Genomic DNA, 23815 nt, shown 5'->3' on the forward strand with positions numbered 1-23815 from the left:
TTTTTTTTTTTGGTTATTTCCTAGGAATTTGTCAGTTGTATTTGTGTTTTTCAAATGACAAACTCTTTGCTTCATTGAATCTATGTATTATTCTTTTAGTGTCCATGTAATTTAATTTTCTCCTAGTCTTTATTATTTCTTAACATATCTTGCTTTAATACTTGGCTTGTTTTTATTTTTCTAATACCTTAAGATATAACGCTAGGTTATTTATATGAGATACCACTGTTTTTTTTTCTTTTTTAAATTTTGTTTTTTTAATTATTTATTTGAGAGTGACAGACAGAGAGGAAGAGGCAGAGAGAATGGGCATGCCAGGACCTCCAGCCACTGCAAACGAACTCCAGACACGTGCGCCCCTTTGTGTATCAGGCTAACATGGGTCCTGGGGAATTGAGCCTTGAACTGGTGTCCTTAGGCTTTACAGGCAAGCGCTTAACTGCTAAGCCATCTCTCCAGCCCACCACTGGCTTTTTTTTTTTTTAATGTATACCTTTAAGCTACAAACTTTAATTAGAAATGTCTTTACTATTGTCCAAAGGATTTATAAAGTCAGACTTTTCACTTTCATTTAACTCTAGGATTTTTAAAAAATCTTTTCTCTGATATTGATACCAAAAGACTTAAGGAATGGTAATGGTGAAGTAGTTTTGATCTGTAAGATTCAACGTGGAGAAGATAGAGAAGAGAGCACCTTAGGTCAACTGTTACCTTGTTTGGAAGAAACCCTGATGTTTAGCTTGTCCCTTTTTAAACATATTTTTACTGGTAATTTTCATAGATATTTTGATCAGGCTGGGAAGATTGGTCAGCAGTTAAGGTGCCTGATTGCAGAGCCTAATGCTTTATCCCATACACAAGTAAAGCCAGATGCACAAAGTGGAGTTCATTTTCAGTGGCTAAAGGCCCTGGTGCACCCATTCTCTCTCCCTTGCTCTCTCCTCTCATCTCTCTCTCTCTCTCTTTCTCTGCTTGCAAATAAAATAAACTGGGTATTTTGGTCCCAGCCTTCCCCCATTACTTTCTCTTGTCCCATATGCCCCTTCCCATCCCATTGACCCATTTTCCCCCCAGCTGGTCCCTTTTCCATATGGAGCTCTTTTGCTTTTTTTTTTTTTTTTTCTGGCCTTCCTCCATCTGCCATGATGACATGTTGATGAGCCGAATATTGTGTGTGCAGGCTGTGACAACCACTGCGAGGTCGATAATGCAAGAGTCACTTCGTGTCCTGAAGCAGCATTCTAAAGAACCCCTCCCCATTGTCCAGGCTACAGCAGAGTCATAAACACGTGGAAAGTGAGGCAACATGCACTCACGTGGAAAGCACAGCGTAAGATTCACTTAAGAGAAATAGCTGGGACACAGCCATAAGCACGTGGAAGATAGAACCTAGGTGTTTATGTAGGGCAAGTTAGAAGAGACACATGCAGCATCTGCCCTGAACTTCCTTATGGAAGACAGTTAAGACGGTCATTGGTGGTGGCTTAAGGAAGAATAGCAGGGGGAGAGTATCAAAGCAGAGACCAAGAAATTCCGATGTGAAATGAAAAATGAGTAAGAAGAGTTACCCCATGGTTACCCTGAGTTTAGAGAAATTGCACAGGTGACAGGCCCAGAGTTGAGAGAAAGCACCCACGTGGTAGATCTAGAGTGTAGATTCGAAGATCAGAGGGAGTGTATTGGTAATAAGAGGATTTGAAATAACTTTTTATTGAAGATATTATCTTCCCAGGCACTCCTGTCCTCCATCCTCTCTCCCTTCACCCCACTTAGTCCATTTCACCCTAGTATGCTGCCTCTCTACTCAGACATCATCTGCGTAAATAATATAAGAACCAAAACAGGGGAATATAAGCGCCAAAGGAAGGGGAGAAGTGCTTATAATACTGACTTCCAGACACAAAGTGGCCATTGTATTCATAACATCATAGTAACTGCTGCTATCTACACAAGATAGGAGGAAAAAATATGACATCAAAATAGAAGAGATTTGCTGGGAATAAGAAGGATCCAGTGGAGGGGTATCTAGTGGGGGAAGGGTGGAAAAGGGGGCTTATAACCATGAAATATTTGTCTATATGAATGGAATTGTCAATAAAAGTTTTAAAAATTAAGTTAGGGTGCTTCCTAGAACCCTAAGCCCTGAGTTCATATGTGCAAACTAACCAAAGAACTGGCAATTCCAGATTCAAGAGAATGATTTTTAAAATACCACATTGCATTCAGATTTTACAAAGAAATGTGGAAAGGGGAAAGCTGGGAGGTAAGGGGAGATAAAGTGGGGAGAAGGGAAGTAAACCATGTGGAGCCCATAAGTCCATGTGGGCCACGTGGAGCCCGGAAGTCCATGTGACCACATAGGGATCTGGGAGGAAAGCGGGGTGGGGGGGTAGAGGAAAGAAAGTTCAAGGAGCTCCTGCCTTGTGGGGAGCTGGAGGAGATAAAGAACCCACGTGGAGAGTAAGGACCAGAGGGACCTCCTTCAGAGGCAGCCCAGGCCCAGCTCGAGGAAAAGCTCACCCACAGCAGGAAGTTCCCAAGTGATCAGAGACAGAGAGCCTGCCCTCCCCTTGCAAAGGTATTTAAAACCTTAAGGTGGTGGGCTGTCTTTTGGCCCAGGTAAGCCACGGGGCCAGCTGGGTGGTTAGGGCTAGAAGCTGACTCAGGAAGAGAATAGCTATGGTACCAGGTTCTAGGGGCTGAGCTTGACCAACCACAGTGTTTAAATCCTATGAAAGACCTCCCTTCCAGGAGGGGTCCTGGTTGTTTGTGGAAAAACAGTTCTACCGAACTAGGCAAGAGATAAGAAAAACCTTCCTTCCCTGTTTACACCTTCAGAGGTCCAGTCACCCTAACTCTACACCCACCCCCTGTAAGGAGCCGTGCAGACGCCATTACACGATGGCGCCAGTTTCTGGTTTCTTCTTGGTCACAGTTGAAGTAAATAAGCACAGTGCACATGTTCACTTACGCAAGCGACCTGGTGTGGGCAGATGCTAATGAGGTATCCAGGGAGTAACCAATCACTGGCAGTCACATATCCTTTGGTAACCAATCATTAGTGGACATGCAGTCAAGAACACTATATAACCCGTGGCCTTTCCTGGTTCGAGGTCTTCGCATCTAGCAGCTTGGCAGTCCCCAATAAAGTGTGTACAGAAGAATCCTGATTTTGGCGTCTTCCTTGCTGGCGAGGTGGGCGCAACAAGTGGTGCCGAAACCCGGGAACAAAGACATCTTGCACCAGCGAAGATCCCTGTTTTTAGGAGGATTCAGAACTGACACACGGGACGGATGGATCCGGACTTTTTTCTGAGAGGTATGCTGCCCTGGGGGGTTGATCCTATTGGTGTGATTTTCTTCTTGCCTTGTGTGCTCATTAAAGTGAAAGAGGGCCAGAGGACTTTAGCGGAACATCAGGACAGTATGTCAGAAACAGAAAAAAGGGAACAAAAAGGAAAACAGAATAAAAAGAAAGAACAAAATATAATGAAGTTTAGTGGTAAAAAGGAAACTAAGCTTAAAGATTTAGAAGGTAATAATTTATATCCTTTATTAAGTGAATTCAAACATTTACATGTGGCAAGCTCATCAAGTTCTGAGACTGCTTCTGTAAGATCTTTTAAATCCTCAAACAGCGAAGGGAAGTTGGACTTGTATGATGAGACTCTGTTAGAGGAGGAAGCTGACAGGCATCAGGCTGAGAGATATCGCCCTGACCCGCCTGTTGTGCCTTCTGCCCCACCCTTAACAAATAGGGAAGTGCCGAGATATATGGAGGGAACTTCTTTCTGTAAGCCAAAAGAAATAAGAAAAATTCAACAAATATTTCCAGTGTTTGACGATCCAGCTCAGGGCCGATATCATGAGCCCATAGGACATAAACAGTTAAAGGATCTTGCAGAGTCAGTTAGGACGTATGGGACCTATACAAAAAGGTCTGCCCTTATTGTCAGTTCTGCCATTACATTGGGAACTTATTATAGTGGATATTAAAGACTGTTTTTTCTCCATCCCTTTGCATCAGAGTGATAGACAAAGATTTGCCTTTACTTTACCATCTGTCAATCATGAGGAACCTGATGCTAGATATCAGTGGAAGGTCCTGCCACAAGGCATGGCCAATAGCCCAACTATGTGTCAATTGTTTGTTTCTCATGCCATTAAGCCAATAAGACAACAATTTCCAAAAATAAAAATTTGCCATTACATGGATGATATTTTATTATGTGGGCAATCTGGAGAGGACCTAAAAGTAGTTTATTCGAGATTAAATGAATCTTTAAAATTAAAAGGTTTAATAATTGCTCCTGAAAAGGCACAAGAAGGAGTAATAGGTAGTTTCTTAGGTACAAAAATATATCCTGATAAAATTACCCCTCAAAAGGTCACAATCCGTAGAGATCATTTAAAAACTTTAAATGATTTTCAAAAATTATTAGGAGACATTAATTGGCTTAGACCTTTTTTGAGGATTTCCACATCTGAGTTAAAGCCTTTGTTTCAAATTTTAGAAGGAGAAGCTCATATTACTTCTCCTCGTAATCTTAACCCTGAAGCTATTAAGGTATTAGAAAAAATAGAAAAGACTATACAAAGTTCTCAGTTAATTAGAATAACGGAAGATCAAACTTTTTCTCTGTGTATAATAACAATCATCCTTGTTACCCACTGCTGTTTTGTGGCAGGATGGACCTCTGTTATGGGTCCATTCTCATTCCTCTCCAGGAAAAGTTATTGGACATTATCCTACGTTAGTTGCAGAGCTTGCTTTAAAAGGACTTCAACTAGCCATCACACATTTTGCCAAATTTCCTGAAACAATCATTGTTCCCTATACTACATTTCAAGTTCAAACTCTCTGTGCCACTATTGATATGTGGGCCATTTTAAGATGCACCTTTTCTGGAGAAATAGATAACCATTATCCTAAACATCCACTATTACAGTTTGACAATTTTCAAGACCTATTAATATTATCTCAGACTCCCATTATGTTGTAAATGCTGTTAAACAATTAGAAGTTGCTGGACCTATTAATGCTAAAAGTAAAGTAGCACATATCTTTCATGATATTCAAAATTCTATCAGAAATAGGTGTCATCCCTTTTTTATACAACATATTCGAGCTCACACTCTGTTGCCTGGCCCTATGGCTAGAGCTAATGATTTGGCTGATGTCGCCACAAAACACCTTTTTTGGGTTGCAAACAGGTACGAAGCTGCTGTAGATTTTCATAAACTGTATCATGTTCCTGCTCAAACCTTAAGATATAAATTTCAGCTAACTAGAGCTGAAGCTAGAAATATTGTACTCCAATGTCCTAATTGTGCAGAGTTCAGACATACTCCTTGTCTGGGTGTTAATCCTTGAGGCTTGCGCCCCTTACATTTGTGGCAAATGGATGTAACTCATATTCCTGCTTTTGGAAAAATGAAATATGTTCATGTCTCTGTGGATACTTACTCTGGTATTATACATGCCACGGCCCTTGCTGGGGAAAAGGTGTCCCATGTCATCACTCATTGCTTGGAGGCCTGGGCTGCTTGGGGAAAACCCTACAGTCTTAAAACAGACAATGGTCCGGCCTATACTTCAAAGACTTTTCAGCAATTTTGTCAACGCTTAGGTGTAGAACACAAGACAGGACTACCTTATAACCCACAAGCACAAGGAATTGTGGAACTTGCCCATGGTACACTCAAGACATATTTATATAAACAAAAAGGGGGAATAGGCCCCATGACATTGGGACCTAAAGGAACTATTTCCCTAGCTCTTTTTACACTTAATTTTTTAAATTTGGACGTGATGGGTAGGTCAGCAGCAGACAGGCATTGTCTGCCACCATCACCAGTTTCAGAAAAAATAAAATGGAAAGATGTTATATCTAATCAATGGAAGGGCCCGGATCCTGTTTTAATAAGATCCAGGGGAGCTGTTTGTGTTTTTCCACAGGATCAAGATAATCCCATTTGGGTTCCTGCCAGACTGACATGAGTGGTCAACGAGAGTCCTGAAAAGGATGAAGATCGTGATTGCTGTGCTGATGATATTACCCCTGTTCAACCTGCCAGGGACATGGACAGAACCCCGTTGGGGAATACTCTCAGTATTCCCAAAACCTCTACCTGTAATGCATGACTTCTATTAATGCACAATTAAGAGGAGGGTTAATGATTGTTAATCAAAGAATTGATTTAGTGCAAGAACAAGTTGATACTTTATGACAATTGGCACAATTGGAATGTGAATGGAAAATGTCTGGATTGTGTATAACCTCTGTTCAATATCATAATTTCACTTATGCTGCAAATCTGTCACGCCAGCTATCACATTATTTGCTTACTAACTGGACTACTGAATTTGATCAATCTGTACGAGAACTTCGACTTGCTATTACCCATGTGAACTCGACACGAGTGGACTTGTCTTTGGCTACAGGATTATCAGACTGGATACAGAAAGCTACCCTCTATTTGAAGGAATGGGCTGGAATGGGTTCCATGATGCTGTTGATGATCGCTGCTACAGTCGGATGTCTTTGGTGTTTCTGTAAGATGCAAAGTCAAAGACTCAGAGACAATGCCATGCTAGTGCAAGCATTTGCTACACTGGAAACAGGACATTCACCTAATGCTTGGTTGATAACTCTGAAACAATAATGAGCTGAGGCTGAGGATTGGTGTTTACCCTGGGCCTCTTTGGTAATTGCCTGATGTGCCTGTGCGTAATTTTTCAATTGTTTGACCTGTACATTTCTCTCCTCTGTTAAGCTGTCTTGTGGCCTTTGCACCCTGAGAGCTTGTTCTAATTGCACCAGGTTAGGCATAAGACTTCTAGTTTTATTTCACACTCAGCCTTTGCACATCCCTGAGGAATAACTCATTGCACGGGATAAGGTGAGTTGTGAGTTTTCCAAGGCCTTAAAACCTTGATCGCCTGTTGCCAGAAGTGGGAAAGGCTAGATCGGTGATTTGGTTTCTTGGTGTCTAGATAATAAAAAAGGGGGAGATGTAAGGAGCCGTGCAGACGCCATTACAAGATGGCGCCGGTTTCTGGTTTCTTCTTGGTCACAGTTGAAGTAAATAAGCACAGTGCGCATGTGCACTTATGCAAGTGACCTGGTGTGGGCAGATGCTAATGAGGTATCCAGGGAGTAACCAATCACTGGCGGTCACATATCCTTTGGTAACCAATCATTAGTGGACATGCAGTCAAGAACCCTATATAACCCGTGGCCTTTCCTAGTTCGAGGTCTTCGCATCTAGCAGCTTGGCAGTCCCCAATAAAGTGTGTACAGAAGAATCCTGATTGTGGCATCTTCCTTGCTGGCGAGGTGGGCACGACAACCCCCCACTTTGTTATATGCTTTTAAACTGAGACCAATCTTTGTAAGATCTTACTCAGAATTCTGGCATTCTAGACAAGGACCCAGCCCCAGTCTGCAGTGGCTTCCCCAGCTGCTGGTGTCCTGGTTCTGCCAGTGGCCAGAGTCCCCAGCAGCAGCCACAACCATCTATGCGACTGGTGGGCCATGCCCAGAGCAGGCACCTGCAGCAACAGCAAGTGGACTTGCATCCTGGGCAGCGCTACAAGATGCTCATCCTGCAGCTGAAGGAGAGGCCACCAACCTTGATGGACATTGCAGCCCAGGGCTTGATTCAGAACACTAACATTGACAATAGACAAGAAACAAACAAACAAACAGTGATGGACCCATACAGCGCTCTGACCAGTGCCTGAGTTCTGTGTACTCCGTGACCAGCTGGAGCTCTGTCTGTGTCTGGCCCTCTCTAACGCTGCCACCAAGCCAGACACAATGCGGCGTGACAGCATGCCCAACCCTCAATACCTGGCCATCATCAAAGCCCAGGTTGCCTGTGCCAAAGACATTCACACGGCCCTGCTAAACTGTGCCAGCAAGGTTCCTGGAAAGACACCTCACACCATCTACTGGCCCTAGGGGCAGCCTCTGAGCCCTGAGGTGGAGATTTAGGGCTGGTGGTAGGGGGTAAGGAAAATAAAGAGTTGCCTGAGGAGAAAAAATAAAAGATTTTACCCAAAACTCCCCAAGGAAAAGTGGGGAAGCAATCTGCAGATTTTTGGGAGGCTGTTTACAAAAGCTTACTGCTATGTATACATTGATCTATGGTGTTTGGAGGAGGAGGACAGAAAACAGATTCTCATGATCCTTAAGAAACATTACGATGCAGGCACATGGGCCTCCTCCATCTCCAAATTAGAAACATCTGTGGAGTCCACGTTCTCACTTTTTCCCATAATCAAGGGGGCAGCTCCTGAAACAGAGGGGTCTTTCAAGAGAGTTCCGGATTTTTTGAAGCAGTGACACTGGATGTCCTGAATTTCATGTAATTGCTTTTGATTCTTTGGAATTATGAGGATAATTACCTACTACTGGTAATCCCAACAATTTTGTTATGTAGGTTGAAATGATATGTATGAGTACAATATTTTGTTTAATATATGGCATCAGAACTTATTATTTTATGGGCTTTTGTAAAAGAAAGTATCTTTTGAGTCATTGCATAAATGTTTATCACATAGCATTTTACAGATATAAATATATATGAAACAAAATGTCACTGAAATAAATTGGTTAGAGTATTCCTATGTCTTGTTTTCATTCAAAGTTAAACCTTTATTTTATTTTATTTATTGAGAACAAAATAGGAGAATATTTCTTCACTCCTGCTTCTAGGCTTTGGGACAGTCATCTGATACACACTAGAAGCTTGGATTATTGGTACTTTCTTTATCTTACCCACTTGTAAGTTGAAACTTTTAGACAACAACCAGATTCCATCTTCAAATAGTCTATTAATGCATTTCCTTTTTTGCTTGGTTGGATGGTTTTGCTTTGTTTTTGGTTTTTCAAGGTAGGGTCTCACTCTAGCCCAGGCTGACCTGGAATTCACTATGGAGTCTCAGGGTGGCCTTGAACTCTCGGCAATCCTCCTACCTCTGTCTCCCAAGTGCTGGGATTAAAGGCGTGTGCCACCAGGCCCAGCTCAATGCATTTCTTATTTTGTATTTTTCACCCAACTAAGAATTATAGCCAAGTTTGCTCCTACTCAAGAAATAAAAATTGTATCCCTTGATTGACAGAAATCTTAAGGCACATGAATAAAACACATGTTGATTTCAAAGATAATGACCTATTTTTAAGTGCTTTTATTTATTTACTTATTAGAGAGAGAAAGAGGGGGGAGAGAGAGAGAAATAGGAACAGAATGGGTGTGCCAGGGCCTCTAGCCACTGAAAACGAACTCCAGAAGCATGCACCACCTTGTGCATCTGGCTTTACATGGGGAATAGAACCTGGGTATTTTGGCTTTGGGGACAAGTGCCTTAACCACTAAGCCATCTCTCCAGCCCATGACCTACTTTTTAATGTATGTCCTTGACTCTGTGTAGCACAGTAATTCTCCTCCCATGCCCACCCTACTAACCACTTAACTGGCAAGATGGGCATAAAGCAGCCTGAATCAATGCCAGCCCCCTTGCTACGCTTCTAGATAAAAATCAATCTGCTGAGAGAGATTAGCTGTAAGTTTAAAAAAAAAATAGCGAACGGTAATCAGTTGTTAAGACTATGAGCCTAAGGACACCAAATTTCTAATTAAAGCCACCCAGCCTGGCCATGGCCCGGCACCACACACATTATTGTGCACAGATTCAATGATGTCATTTTGAAACCTGCTTTCCTAAAATTGGAGGCTTATAAACAGTTGCATTTGTTTTCTGAATCATCCATACGCATGAAAACCATGTGAAAATAAAGAAGCAATAAAGGAACTTATAAATCCTCATCAAATAATGTTTCAGCCCATTAAGCCCCCACTAAGCAAATCACCGCCCGCACAGCAAATAATGATGAATTTCAATTGCAGCTCAAATTTCTTAGTATCTTAGTCACTTCAAATCCATTTTGGAAGTGGGAATAAACCTTAAATAAATTTCAAGACTTATCATATTTCTTCATAATGTTCTGGAGAAGTTTAAGATTATATTTTGCATGTCTGAAATCCAACCTGTTTTTCTGTCAATGATAAGCTTTGAGATAATTTCTGACATTTTTATCGCAGTCCTCAACCCTGACTAAAATGGAAAATGGAATTATGGTGCAGGGGACCTATTAGCCAAGTGGAAAAGTATCCACCCATATTGATATATCACTTATGGCAGTCTGAAAACAAATGGAAAATATTCACCAGCCTATACTCTTTAGTAGCCAGTCTTACAAAGGAGTAGGTATAAAAGTAAATTAAGCAAAACTCATATTCTTTTCTGCCCATGCTGGTATAAAATGTATTGGTTCAGGGATTAGCAGTTATAATCAAGGCTTTCTTTGTTCAAACATAGGGTAAATTATGGGCAGATCTGAGGATCACACAGAAAAGCAGTGGCACCAAGTTTTGGAGGAGTTGTCTGCTCACACGAGGCTGGGACTGGTTTCAAATCACCCTGTGTGGCTTGTGTTCTCTGCTAACCCTTCTGCATCTTCTGAGCAAATTAAAAAATCATTTATTTGTTTACTTAGGTGTATAGGATGAATTATAGGAAGATGTCATTAACCAAAGCAAGCAATTACTATTAGAATTGTGTACTACTAGTTATCAGTAATTGACAAAACCATAATACTTTCATATGTTGAATGATTAGTGGCAGTGACATAGCATGAGTTTAGATTCCCATACTTTGTACTAAAGGTTCCTCTTTCCAAGCCTACAGAAACCTAGAGGAAAATCAAGTTGACCTCCGCCATGAGCATTGCGGGGCTTCAGAGGTCTTGTTGTCTGTGCCTCTGCTATCACAGACACAGAGGCCAAAGCTGCAGGTGGCCACGTGTTGCCCTGGGCACTATGGTTGGAGATATAAGCTGAATGAAGGTCCCAAGAGCCCACACTCATGCTATTGCCCCGTTAACACGTACAATATGAGGATGAAAAAACCTGAGAGCTACAGACATTGCTGAAGATTTCAGTTTCCCTAAAGACGTAACTTGACTCGTCCAGGGGGGAAAAAAAAAAAAAAAGTCTTGGAATAACGTGCTGAGGGCAATGGATGTGCTGTATTCTAAACACCAAGATCAACACATCTGAATCTCATTTTATGTGCTGTCTTGTGCCCTTGCTACTAAAACTCAGCAGTGTTTCCTAAATCCATTGATGTTTGGGTCAGTGGTGGGAGCCTAAGAGTATAATGTTCAAATCTGGTTTTTGGTTTTTCTTGATATGGTTGTGCATCATTCACTCAGGGCTTGTGATCCTGTCAAGCTCACTGCCTACAGATATAGTCAGTCAACAGATTCTCTGGCAACAAGACTATAATGACAAAACCATTGCCTACTGTCCACTATCACATTTCATGGAGTCTTCCAGAAAAGAATTAACAAACCATACCAAACAGACAGAGTCTTGCCTCTCTGGAACTGTCCATGGACCCTCACACCACCATTGCCTTGGCAATTCCTTGTGGGTTAAACAGATGGTGAGGGAGGAATATATTTGTGTTCTCTATATCATCAGTCTTGACCACAAAATATTCAAATAGGTTTTTCCAGCTATCTGCTATGTTCCTTATCTGCACAATGTGCCAAACATGAAACTGTTCTTTCCTGGTGGCTTCAAGCCTGTGGCTGGCCTTTGATCAGGAGTTACCTTAGGATGAGACTTTTTTAAAACAAGTAACAAAAACACAAATATGCAATTGGCTTGCATTGGTTATAGAAGCTCATATTACCAGAATTATTTCATGGGTTTTTTTTTTTTGGCCTGGGGGGGTGATGAGGAAGGGTCTCACTCTAGCTCACACTGATCTAGAACTCACTCTTACCTGGTTGTGACTTCAGAAAAGTCCCAAATGCTATAGAGAAATGGAGGTGAAGTATATTTTTGTGCATCCTTGTTTGTGTAATGCTCCCTTGAATCATGATAACTACGTTAATTCCCAGGTTGTGGCTTTTTTATTTCTAACCATCCAGGTCTGTGCAAGTGATGGCTAAGCACATACTGCTTGATTTGTTATTTCAATAACTTTCAGAAGTGGGTACTATGATATTCAATAGTAATCTCTCTCCCTTCCATACAGGTTTATTGTTTTGTCTTTGTCAGGCAGGCCATCAACCCCTTCCCCAGCTCACCAGAAAGAGTGACTGTCTGCTAGCCATCTCTGAAGTTCTTGGAGGAGACTCATCATCAGGCCACCAGACCCTGCAGACTTGTATGTTCTGTAAGAAGTTCATTTTTTGTCCAATTTTTTGCCCTTCAAAACCAAATCAGTCCCCACATAATAATTCATCACTGATATTTCTGTGCAGGATAAGATAAAGGAAATATTAGTATTTACTGATGTTAGTATACTTTTCTTTAAATATTTTATCTATTTATTTCTATGAGAGACAAGAGGCAGACAGAAAAGGAGGGAGAGAATGGGTGTGCAAGGGCCTCCAGCCACTGCAAACAAGCTCCAGACCATCTTGTGCATCTGGCTTACGTGGGTCCTGGGGAATTAAAGCTGGGTCCTTAGGCTTTGTAGGCAAATGCCCTAACCACTAAGCAATCTCTCCAGCCCTATCTTGAAAGCACCTTCTCTAATTAAATTCCCCTTCATCAGTGAGAAAGGTGAAAATGTTTTATTTCATTATTCTCTTCAACTTCATAGTCTACATAACTTTGTGAGTCTTTGGTGCTGCTTACCAAAAGACGTCTTGTTTAGCTGAGTACTTCTAAAATAGTATGAGTTTTTTCACCTACGAGAGACACTGAATATGTATATTCCAGTGAATATTGTTTCTCCAAATGCTTTTGGTTTTTCTAATCTAAATGAGAAGATATGTAAAGTGAGAGGGAGGCATGGTGGAGAAAGAAGGGAAGAGAGGCTGGAAGGGACGAAATGAAAGGAAGAGAGGGAAATGGAAGGAGGGATATAGGACAGAGGAAGAAGGGAGAGAAGAGGAAAGCAGAAAAGTGTAGCAAAAAATCTATATTGTTGAAGAGGCAAGCACACAGGGGCAAGTCAGATATTTCACAGAAAGGTAAGCCTAGAGTGACAAGTAATCATTGGTGCATTCTTGTTGGAGAGGTTCACTAGGCTTTCCGTCTTTAAACAAGACAAACAGCTGTTAATCACGTCATATGTTACGTAACAAATATGAATAAGCACATAAGACACTTCAGTTTTAGAAAGCTACTATAGGAGCCACTGACAGAGACTCTGGCTTGTAGCTGAGGCTTCAGCATACAGTAAGCCCTTCTGTGAGGAGACAGGGCTGCAGCTCCAGAAAGAACATTCCCACATAACTAAACATGGAGACAGCATTCATGCTTCCTGTGCACAGAATGTTGGATTTGTAAAGCTTGCCCAGTATTGATTTTTTTCCCATTTTAGACAAGAAAAGGGAGCAACAGTACTCATATTTACTTCATGGAGATGGTGAGAGACTCCAGGAGACTCAAAACTTATTAAGGCAGAAATTAAGAGGATGCCTAAAGTTCAACACTAAAGGAGATTTGCAATACTTCTTCCAGGGTTCAGGGATCATTGCATAAAAAGGGGCTAAAAGACTGTAAGAGCCCCAGGGAATGAAGGTATACCACGAGGCACTGTCCTCCCCACAAGAACTCACTGATGTCTTCATGACTCCATACTTAGTACCTGTACCCACACTGAATGGAAGCAAGGGAGAGGGGCCAAGAGAGGACGCCCCAATGAAAATACTATACCAATTTGTAGTATGCTTGTAGATTAAAGTTCCCAGTGAAAGTTATATTTTTTTTAAAAAAAAGGCCCCAAGATCTAACATGACTGGAATGCCTACTACATGTCAGGCAGCCACAGTGGGAAAATGTTTACCTATTTCTTTACATTTGACCTTCACAACAACCTCAGGGGACAGGCAGAGTGTTAATCTCATTTTATAAATACAAGAAGTGCAGGTTAGTATAGTCATTAAGCAACATGATCTAGACCAGACGTTTGACTAGCTATGGGACCAGATTTGATCCCAGGCTGCCAAATTCCAAAGTCCATAATTTTGAGCGGTTTGTTGGAGAACATATACAGGCAAGACTTCAGTGTGCATGGGGATTGTTTCTACATGTTTCCTTCACGCAGGAAACACAAATGGGTGTTCATTAGGAGAAGCACTAGTCAGTGACAAAGAAATAGATTTTTATATGAATTTTATATCAAAACTATGCATCAAAAACAAAAACCTAAGGCCATTATGTTCGAAGTTCATATTCTAATTAGAGATTAAATGTTCTCTATGATGAATTTTTAATTCCTAGAACAGGCTGACCTTTCATGTTCATGTCATAACACAAGTATACTTGGAGATCCTTATCACATGATCATTGGTATATTTCCACTAGTCACCCTTCTGTATTCATTAGTCAGGAAAACATCCTGTAAACAGCTAAATTTATACAGAAACATAAATAGGATGGAGTTCATTCACTATTCACCCAAATAACAAGAGATCCATGGGGAAAACTTATGTTACGAAACTGGCTTGGTAGCCGCCTTTCGTGGTCACTATCATTTGATCTCAGATCATTTTTTTTCTTATAGGCCCTGAAATTAGGAGCTTGAAAAGAAAGATGAAGAGTTCAAAATAACTATAAATTGCTTCCTAATATCTAATAACAAGGAACATTTGAGATGAAACAGGAAAATTAAGAGGTTGTCCGATAGTAATAATTTATTATTTGTTCATTTTTATTTTATTTTGTCTACTTTGTACCATGAGTTAAATTCTTTGCCTGGGTTATGTCTTACTTTTGGTTCCCCAGAAGAGTTCTCCAAGACAAATATTTAAGGACACGTGGTAGGTTTGCAAAGCATAGGGAAAACTGAAAAGGGAAGTAAAGAGAGAAGCAAGGAAGGTAAGAGAATCAATAAAGACTGTGCTGTCAAGCCAATTACCATAATAGGAGAATGAAGCTTAATCTTACAAAAGGCCCATGATGCTTCTGAGCTAGCCTGCCTGGGGGGTGGGGGAAAGCTGAGGTAATCTCCCCAAGGACACTGTGTGAAGGTGATTCTACCAAGTCTCCAAAGAAAAGATATGTCTCTGATCTCTTTTTATTAAGTAGACTGATGAAGATTTACTTCTAACACTTCCCATCATGAAGATCCTGTGTGTGTGTGTGTGTGTGTGTGTGTGTGTGTGTGTGTGTGTGTGTTTGCAGTGTGTGCATGCTTTCTTAATCTCTAGAACAATTTTCTGGCATGTAAAAGTACTGAGTAAATGAATCAGTGGACAGATGCACTGATAAAAGAATGGGTGGATAGATGGACAGCTCTGTAAGGTAGGTCACAAATGCATGTGAACTGATGAACTGAGCCTTATTTCCAAAAATAAAATCAAATAAAAAAACCCCTATAGCTTTCTGTTTAAGATGAGGTCATGCAATGTCCATCAGTTAGTCAAATGCTGCTGACTCTGATTCCCATTCACTGAAACACAACTTTCTACAAAAGAGCTTCAATTAATATTAGAAGCCTTAAGGAAATTGTTTCGATGGACTCCCAGATCATTCCAGTCAGACAATGGACAGCTATAATTTTCCTCTTGTTCCCTCCTTTCTCTGCAGGATCCTCTACGTCCCCCAAGTTCTACTAGCTCCTCCAGTTACATTGGAGGCCTCTGACGGGCACCACCCACTAACATGGAGATGCTGCCCTTCAGTAGCAAACTCCATGGTGTCTTTTTAGGAGCAGGGAAATAGCTGCCAGGATGTCCTGGCCAGTGGTAGCTTGTACTGTACAGCTGGTTAAAATGATTTTCTGCATATTGAATCCCGGTTTTCTGCTTCCCCAAGACCTCAGCACAGACCATGGGATACTGGTCCTAAGGGAAAGACATCAGGCAGTCATGTGATGACTAAGTATGTCTTCCAGGGCCACATGAGGGCTACTTGGCTTTTCATAGTAGGAATTCCCACCTCTTTCAGAGGCCCTCTTGTCCTTTCATATTTGGGATGCCAAACCTACCAGTTCAGCTTTGTTTAACCCATGTTACAGTCCTGTTCAAGATAGATCCCAGGAAACTCCATTTATTCTTGGTCGAATGCATAGGATTAATATTTTACATATAACTCACATATGCAGCACTCCATATAAGGTTAAGAATTCAATATAATAGGTATTATTGCTAGCTAAGATTTTCCTCAGTCAGTATCTAACTGTCTCACTTGTCATTCCTTGTAGCTTTGATAGGCTCAGAATATGAATTTTACAAAAATTATGTTTAGATTTAAAAATCTATTTTTAGAGTTTGCCTATAATCCATATTATAGGGTCTGCCAAACACACAGAATTAACTTTCTTTTTTTTTTTTTAAATTTTTATTTTTTTATTTATTTGAGAGCGACAGACACAGAGAGAAAGACAGATAGAGGGAGGGAGAGAGAATGGGCGCGCCAGGGCTTCCAGCCTCTGCAAACGAACTCCAGACGCGTGCGCCCCCTTGTGCATCTGGCTAACGTGGGACCTGGGGAACCGAGCCTCGAACTGGGGTCCTTAAGCTTCACAGGCAAGCGCTTAACTGCTAAGCCATCTCTCCAGCCCCTTTCTTTTTGTATGTATGTGTGTATGTGTATGAGTTTCCATATGTATCTGAGTGCATATGTGTGTTCATGTGCAGGTGGAAGCCAAGGCTGACATGGGATGTCTTCCTCAATTGATCTGACTAATCTGCCTAGTCAACAAGTCCTAAGGCTTCTCCACCTCCCAGCCCTGGGATTACAGACTCATGCCACCACACCTTAAATTCTGCATGCGCTCTGGGGATCTGAACTCAGGTCCTAATGCTCATATGACAAATGCCTTGCCAACTGAGCCATCTCCCCAGCCTAAAATTTACTTTCATGATCTAATTAACAATCTGACACCAGAGCATTCCAATGAAAGATATATAAAGAGACAATGTATTAGCCAACAGAATATGTTTCTATTGATAAAGTTTTAAGATTTGGATCAAATAGCTGAAAGTGAGTTTGTGAGCAGGAGAGCTTTCTCTAACATTTCTCAAATATTATTATGTAGCTCTGACTATAGAGTAAATCTTAGCATGATTGAAAAAAATCCCACTGAAATGTTGATCTTTTCAAGTACATGGTGTTGTGTGCTTTGGGGTGATGATCTTTAAGTGCTGAAAATAAAAGGACATTCATAATGTTTCAGACCTCAGACTCCTCTAAAGTATTAAACATGGGTGAGCACATATACTAATATAATTGTATATACCTTTCATTCATCACTGGAGAAAGGGATCAAATAGCCATACTAAATACAATGTTATTATTTTAGTTATTTTATCTATTTATTTGCAAGCACACACACAGAGGAGGAGATAAAGACAGAGAGAGAATTGGCATGCAAGGGCCTCTAGCCACTGCAAACAAACTCCAGTGCATGCGCCCCCTCGTGCATCTAACTTACATGGGTACTGGGGGAAATCCAACCGGGGTCTTTTGGCTTCACAGGCAAGTGCCTTAAATGATAAGCCATCTCTCCAGCCTACGGTGTTATTTTTAAATGTTAACTAGATTCCTATAACATCAGTTTATTAAAGTTGCATAGCTCAATGTTGTGAGAAAAGTAGAGCTTAAGCTTAGGATAGTAATATCAGGTATCCCAGAGCATCTGAGACAAATATGCTATTAAAATATAGTCAAAATTTTAAGAAATCTGAGATATGAGTAGACATTTTGCAAACACTATTGGGCTGGGATCACTTGTAATGAAATTAACAGTGCATATTGTTCATATAAAACCCAAAGGTGTAGCAGAAAATCCTGGGGACACTCATAGAGAGCTCTTAATAAATAGCATGTTGTCAGCACTCTTACTGGCAAAGGACAAACTTAGACTTCCAAAGCTCAAAACAGAAAAGTGATTAGACATGGTGTGACTATGAATTTAGAACTCTTAGGTAAATCTCAGGTAAGTGACTTCAACTACATTTTCCTTTTAGTATAATTATACAATATAGTAAAATAGATGTGTCAATAAATCTATAAGCGTTCTTTGGGATGTGTTTGACTTTTTTAATCTGAGTGATAACAACTCATTATCTTGTAGTTTAACTAGCATGCTTTGCCCTTTCCTAATAAGACATAAAACAGCAAAGTGTCTTATAGTCAATGGCATGTCACATTTAGTGACATGCTATATGTGACACTTTAGACAAATTATCTTGTACAGTTTCATTCCTGAAATGACTTGGCACTTGTGGACTCCTTGCCCACAAGAAGATTACAAATATTTTGTTTTCAGAGCCAAATTAATGGTACTGAATACATGAAAACTCCAGTGAGTACTGACATCAACAATTAGTTTTTCTGGTTTGGATTTTTATAGCTGTGCATGGTGGCACACATCTTAATGAGATAAATAATGAGAAAGAGGAAGAAGAGAGAGAGAGAATTGGTGCACCAGAGCCTCAGCCACTGCAATCGAACTCCAGACGCATGTGCATCCTTGCGTGCTTGTGCAAACTTGGGCACTTGTCTCACCTTGTGTGTCTAGCTTATGTGAGATCTGGAGAGCCAAACATGGTTCCGTGGGCTTCACAGGCAAAATCTTAATTGCTAAGCTATATCTCCAGCCCCAACAATAAATTTTTTTGAAGTTATTCAATTGCTCAACAGTTCAGAAGTAGCCCTGAGCTACCAGCTGGGTATCATCCAGCAGTTTAAATTTGTAACTGAAATATAAGGTCTCCTTCCATCACTCTGTTGTGTTATATCAGTGCAGGCTCCCTGCCCAGGTTCATTCTCTTTATCATAGTGAAATGGCTGCCAAAATTCCAGACTTCACATTTACACATACACTGAAAATTATTCAATAAGATAAACTGCTCCCTCCACAATTCATATGTTTAAACCCAAACTGCCATGGCTTCAGAATATAGATGTATTTGGAGTTGGGCCTTTAAAGACATGACTAAGGGAACTCTAGGCTGCAATGGCAGACTGTTCCTTTTTAATATGATTTTAATTGAAGACTGCTGCTTTTATAAGGGGAGTTTTGGACTCTGAAGGACCCCCCCCCCAATAATCTTAGCACACAAAGGAAAGATCACATGAGGATGCTATGAGAAGGCAGCCATCTGTGAGCCCAGGAAAGAGTCCTATGGAGACAAAGAACCTACCCACAGCTAGATTTTGAATGCCTTCTCTGCAGAGGTATGATAAAATAAATTTCTGTTAAGTGTCCAAGTCTACTCCATTATGGAATCCAGGCAAACTGATTTACAAGGCAAGAGAAAAGGGCTCTTCAGGAACATACTACCAAAACTATGGAACTTTCCAGATCTGCACGAATCAGCAGCAGTTGCATCCTGCTTATGTAATTTCTCATCACTTCCGTGGTCTTGAGATGCATCCTCACTCCTTACCCAAGCCTTGGGAAGATTCCCTGCATGAGAATCTGGCCTTAGAAGGCTTGAGAGTGAAGAAAGGACTGTGTTTCCCAGCAACCCTCAACTCTACAAAAAACAAAAACAAACCATATAAAATATGAGAAAGAAAAGTAGTAATATCACTTCTAGATCACAGCTAATGCTCTGTTTCCAAAGGTTCACTCCATGCAGCAGGGTACAGAACATTTTTACTCTGCCCGCTGAGGAAGTGGTTCTTAGGAGTGTCCTGGGACCCGCACAGAACTGGTTGTACATTTCTGCCATTCTCCTTTCTTCCCTTCCACATGAGAAAAAAAATTATAAAGGACTCTCAAGCACATACTTCGGAGAGGTAGGCGAGTACATGTTTCTAACCTGTATGCTCATAGCAGCTTTTACTAACAGCAATTTTCCCATGGGGCAGTAGCTCTCACCTGAGCTTGCTTCTGGTGCACTTATCATGAAGATATTTTTCTGTACTGACCAAAGGATGTTACTTATGTTAGCCAGGAGCATTCACTAGGAGTCAAAAATGAATTATGAAAAACACAGAATTGTGGAAACGTACTTCATCCCTTTCCTGCACGTTTGGATTGTGAAAAGCTAACTCAGGATTCCAACCCAGGATGGAGGGAGTGTTGAGCACTTATGTTAGTGACTTGTTTTTGTGGGGTGTAACAACCCCTCAGATACGTGTGTGTGTGTGTGTGTGTGTGTGTCACTGTGCAGACCTAATGGTAGATGACAATAAATGTATAGTTCAGGCTGTTCATCCCTGAGGAATGGAAAATATTTTAACACTTCTACAAAGCTTTGAAACAAGGTTTTGGTTGACTCAGTTGCATTTTCACTATCACCAGTTTGCCTCTAAACACAGCTATTAACTGTCCATCAGGCAAGTCTTGGTAAAGGACTTTTTAATCTCTCTGCATTTATAACCTTCCATCATATCTTTATGAGACAAGCTATGAATCATTTTGCTGGTGGCAGAGGGGAGGAAAAAAACATCCACTGAGAAATTGTTAACAATAATAGGCTAAAAATGCCCAGCCCATGAGCCTGTGATGGCTGTAATGAGCACCCTTGCTTTTCCTGCTGAAGAATTATAAACAGTTTGGGAAAGGGGTTTTCTGTTGCTATACACAGATGATTTTATCCTTAAGCCACAATACTGCTGAAATGTGGAAAATCATGAAAACACTGTGAATTATCTAGACTAGAGCACTGGAAGTATGATCATGAGCAGCTAGTCTCATTCTTCATAGCAAAACCAGAAATTTCATCCTGTCAGACCACAGACCAAATGCATCTTGAGTCTTTGTGTCATCCAAGCCTCTGGATGAGACATCCAGACTGAGAAAGCAGGGAGCACTGACCTCAGAAAGCACATAGCCTTCAGGAGCTAGCGTGGGTATGGAAGCATGGGAGCTTCATGATTGTGGGGAGGGCAGTCATATTGGTAAAAGTGATGAAAATATATAAGGAAATGCATGCATATATGCTATTACTTTCCTTATTATTTTTATTTTTTTAGACAAGGTCTTACTCTGTAGTCCAGGCTGGCCTCAAACTCACAATGATCCTTCTGTCTCAGCTACTCCAGCACTGAGATTACAGGCATGAGCCACTACACTTTGTGTACCCTTATTCTAAGTAATGACACACGGTCGTACCCGGAATAGATTATTAAATTATAGAAACCTTTGGTTGATCACAGTATCTAAGTTCTATGCAAAAGTCATACTTTATAAAGATAAGTATAATGTTAGTATATTCAGAATTTATCAAAATTTATATTTACCAAACATAATTCAGTATAGTAAAATACAATAGAAGAATTTTTAGAAAATGTATCAGATGTCATACTTTTAAATCATACTCATGAAATGTAAGTGGAAATTCTTCTTCTATAGATTGATGACCATTTCCAGTTGAATCCTTCTTTTCTTTGCTCCTCTCTCTCCCTCCCTCTGTACCCCCCCCATTTTTTTCATGGTAGGGTTTTATTCTAGCCCACCCTGACCTGGAACTAACTCTGTAGTCCTAGCCTGGTCATGAACTCACAGTAAGCCTCCTACTTCTTTCCCCCAAGTGTTGGGATTAAAGGCTTGCACCATCATGTCTTGCTTGAATTCTTCTTGAGCCATATCATAAAAGGCCATTGTTTTTCCATTATGACATCTTAACTATAATGTAGTTGCCCCTGTCTCCTTTCAGAGATACATTTCAAGACATCCCAGTGGATGCCTGAAACCATAGGCAGTATAAAACAGCATAGATGATTGATTGATGATATATAGATAGATAACAAATAATAGAGAGATCTTCCTATACATACATACATACCTATGATAAAGCTTAATTTTTAATTTTTATTATTTGTTTTGTCAAGGTAGGGTTTCACTCTAGCCCATGCTGACCTGGAATTCACTATAGAGTCACAGGTTGGCGTCGAACTCACAGCAATCCTCCTACTTCTGCCTCCAAAATTCTGGGATTAAAGGCATGCACCACCACACCTGGCTCCTACTCTCTTAATTTATAAATTTGGCATAAAGACCTTGTTATCTTTATGTTATTCTGACAAATACTTGAGGTGGCCAATTTAGAAAAGATTTATTTTGATTTACGGCTTTGGAGGCTTCAGTTCCTGGATGACTGGCCCCTTCCTTTGGGGTCTGTGGCAAGTCAGTGTATTACAGTGGGCATGGATGTCACAGAAAACTGCTCACCTCACATCCAGTATGCAAAATAAAGGTAGATAAAGGTTGAGATCCACACTGTAGTATGGAAGCACATACATAATTATCGATAGACCCTCCACTAAGCCCCATGTCCTAAAGTTCCACTATTTCCCAATGGCACTCAGCTGGAGAAGAAGATTCACAACTTCTGGGCCTTTGGGGATATTGCAGATGCAAAGTACAACAGAATGAGATTGACAACAGACTACTAACAAAATAGAATGATTATAGCAACAGACTATAATGAAAGCTGTCTGGATGCTCCCTCCCTCCTCAACGATTCTGAAATTGTCTATTTAGTGTTTTCAAACCATATGTACCTGGAAGGACAGAAGAGGAAAAGCATGGATGAGGATAATAATGATTGAATCTTTTCACTGTAATATTCATTTTGCAAAACAGTTACCTAAAGCTCTATCTATTTCATTTTAATGAAGAAATCTAACTCTGGCTTGAAAATAAATGTGTCATTCCCCTAATTTCAATACTTCATAAGATAGTAACTGTATGTTCTACTCAAAGCAAAACATGCACACACACACACACACACACACACACACACACACACACACACAGAGCCTTCTTTCAGAGAGAGTGAGATGGCTCAGTAAGGAAAATGCTTGACACATACCACAAACGTTAAGTTCTGATTCCCAGCACAGACAAAAGACATCTAATGTTTACACTGACCTCCATGTGCAAAGGCATCTGTACACATGTGAATACACACACACACACTTGCATACACATACAGAGTAGACATTCTTTCAATGTCAAGTAAATAATTTTTCCACCTTTATTTTGTTCTTTTGAAGGAAGGTATTACTATTGACTTCTGAAAGTTAAGTGAATGCCTCTACTGCCTACGCTTGACAATTCATAAATCTATGATAATGTCTTGGCAAAAATATACTTCACTCTTTCCCTAATATATGCTTTTGCTACCATGTAAGATTTTAAACAGTTTTTAATAGAGGAAACTCTAGCCTTAGACTCTTAAGAAATATTTGGGGTATTACCTCCTATCCCAAGGTAAAAAACTCTTTGTAATGATGATATTCTTCCAGGTGGGAAGAAGAAAAAAAAATTTTAAAGAGTTTAATGCATTTTTATTTACTCAGTTTAGACATGTGGTTGTCATCTTGACTTCTAGCTCAAATAATAAAAAAGAAACCCTATTCTATCAGAACCTTCAGATAGAAATTAGCTACATTTCATGTGTATATATATGTATATGTATTTATTTAAATTATATGGATCTGAATTGTCCCAGAACCTTGTCAAAGGGACCACTTTTAAGACTACATGTAGAGGCTTCAAGCTAGCTTTTTCTTTTCAGTGACAAAAATCCTTTTATCTGCAAACCAGTACAAGTTACAACAGAACTGCCTACATTTCAGCATGCACTCAGTATCTCCTGCTAAATTAAATTGTTCCATTTGAAACAACAATAACACATCTCTCTTGGGCTCTTGACAATCTATGCCAACTGTGGAGAAAGTTACTTCATCTTGTTCTATTTCCTAGCTCAGAAGTACAGAGTAGCACAGTGGAAGAGCTCATTTCAGCAAGTGTCCTTATTCTGGGCAGAGGACTCCGTCTCGTGTTTGGACAGCACCACAGCCACTGTGTCTA

The 23815-nt window shown here is 40.4% G+C and overlaps 1 pseudogene; it reads left to right on the plus strand.

Annotated features, from left to right (window-relative positions):
• Positions 1 to 7980, plus strand: part of LOC123460103 — a 20617-nt pseudogene extending 12637 nt beyond the window's left edge.
• The last annotated feature ends 15835 nt before the right edge of the window (positions 7981 to 23815 follow it).

Source organism: Jaculus jaculus, chromosome 4 (genome assembly GCF_020740685.1).
Source record: "Jaculus jaculus isolate mJacJac1 chromosome 4, mJacJac1.mat.Y.cur, whole genome shotgun sequence".
Taxonomy (NCBI): domain Eukaryota; kingdom Metazoa; phylum Chordata; class Mammalia; order Rodentia; family Dipodidae; genus Jaculus; species Jaculus jaculus.